Source organism: Schistocerca piceifrons, chromosome 5, assembly GCF_021461385.2.
Source record: "Schistocerca piceifrons isolate TAMUIC-IGC-003096 chromosome 5, iqSchPice1.1, whole genome shotgun sequence".
In the NCBI taxonomy this organism is placed as follows: Eukaryota; Metazoa; Arthropoda; class Insecta; order Orthoptera; family Acrididae; genus Schistocerca; species Schistocerca piceifrons.
In genome coordinates, this window is record NC_060142.1 from 167,568,043 (window position 1) to 167,570,250 (window position 2,208).

General features: G+C 42.5%; 1 non-coding gene across 1 annotated transcript; it reads right to left on the reverse strand.

The window, feature by feature from the left end:
• Positions 1–619: 619 nt before the first annotated feature.
• On the reverse strand, positions 620–694 carry Trnat-ggu. Its single transcript has one exon. It is a non-coding gene; the product is annotated as a tRNA-Thr (tRNA).
• Between the last annotated feature and the right edge of the window lie 1,514 nt (positions 695–2,208).

Consider the following 2,208-nt stretch of genomic DNA (forward strand, 5'->3'; position numbering starts at 1 on the left):
TGCACAACGGCCGAGCGATTCTAGGCGCTTCAGTCTGGAACCGCGCGACCGCTACGGTCGCAGGTTCGAATCCTACCTCGGGCATGGATGTGTGTGATGTCCTTAGGTTAGTTAGGTTTAAGTAGTTCTAAGTTCTAGGGGACTGATGACCTCAGATGTTCAGTCCCATAGTGTTCAGAGCCATTTGAACCATTACTGCACAACTGAATGTCACACCTTCAAATCCTGTCAGCAACAAAACAAGGTGAAGGCAGCTCTAAAATCAGGGAATTTCAGGGCGAGCTCCAATTCCGAAACCACTCATCAGTGAAGCAAATGCCCGTAACAGGAAAGGTGGTGTCGAAGTCATAAGACCAGGAATGGGGAGCATTGGAAGAAAGTTATTTGGTAGCATGAATTTTGTTTCCCACTGTTTCCCACTTCTGGTTCAGTTTACGTCCCAAAAGTGAAATATGACGGAGGTTCTGAGATGATTTGAGTAGCCATATTTAGGTGTTCCAGAGACCCCGTGCTTACTCTGCAAGATTGCGTTACTGATAAGGATCAAGTGATAATTAAATCAAGACCTTAAGCTGTCGACAGGCGTTGATGTACATCAACGGGGACAGATGGGAATGTGTGCCCCGACCGGGACTCGAACCCGGGATTTCCTGCTTACCTGGCAGACGCTCTATCCATCTGAGCCACCGAGGGCACAGAGGTTAGTGCGACTGCAGGGATTTATCCCTTGCATGCTCCCTGTGAGACCCACATTCCCTACTTAATGTCCACACACTACATTCGTAGTGCTCCTGCCCACTACATACCATCTACATATATGATAAGGATCATTTCACCATTTTGGCCGATCAGGTCCATACAATGATACAGTATTTGTTCCCTGGTGGCGATGCTGTGTCCCAAGACGACAAGGCCTCTGTTTACACAACTTGTATCGTCCAGGACTGGTTTTGTGGCTACGAGGGTCACCACAGTGACGTAAGAGTCCCTTGGAAACCATACAGGATATGTATTTATCCATTGTGAGACGAATGGAAGCTGTTTTGAATGCCAACAGTTTTCATATACCATATTAGACGTTGTAATGTCTTGTGGTTTTGGTGTTTCCATATTTTCTCCGTTTCATTTACGTATTCCAGTCTCTATCCGCGTGCTCGTCTACCTCCGGCCACAAACAATTGGAAGGCCATTTTTCACAATGCCCGTCACTGATGCTGACGAAATGTCAAAAAAATGTTAAACGTCAGTCGAAGATCGCACAGGGGAAGCCAATAGACAGCACATCAACAGGTGGCCATTAAAGCCTCAACAATTCTGCAGTATTTTAAAACGTTGTTTCCTGGAGCTTTTCGTCCGTCTACTTCAACTTCAAAGAGAGACTAATAAAAAATGTTCCAGAGTGCTGCTCTAAGACAACAATTCCATTAACTCCCAACCTGATCTGTCACATCTGAATACGAGGGATAAAATAAAGTTACGTAATTAGGTGAACGGTGGCCACTTGAGACAAAACTGGTGTAAATTTTTTATCGTTGTTTTGAAATAGACTGTGTGAAACCTTTAATTGAACATTTGTTTTCGTGAAAATGGTGAAAAATAGATTTCCTCCAAAACGACAAACAGCAAGAAAACAGTTTTAAGACATACAGCTCGAGATGTTAAGAAAAGATTTTGTGGTCGACAAGCAAATTAATCTGTTTATGTATCAAAGGATAAGATAATGAAAAAACTGTTGGTTAAAAAAACCTTTCAATAAGTGATCGATTGAACCGGACACAACGCATTACTCTTTTGGACTGAGGCTTTAATGTAAGACAGTTTTGTAGCTTCTTCATAAACTTCTGTTATAAATCATTGCCTTCCATTTTCTTTTCTCTGTTACATCTATGAAGCAGTTTTAAATTTTTTGCCAAATCGTAAGCCAGCTTTTGATACCCCTAGCCCGTGGCATTAACGTGACACCTAAATCTCTCACGTATGTTACCAGCATGTCTTAGTAATTTTTTGCTAGTGGTGGATTGAAAACTCCCATCCGAGGTGTCTGGTGGCCTGCTGTTTGCCTACAATGATTTTAATACGGTTTCCAGAGTAGTTCTAGTATCGTGAAAATGATCGCCAGCAGCTCTTTCGGTCATTACGCCTTTCAAATCAAATGAAACCACTTGATCCACTCATCGGTGAGCTTTTGACATTAAAAAAAAAAGTTCT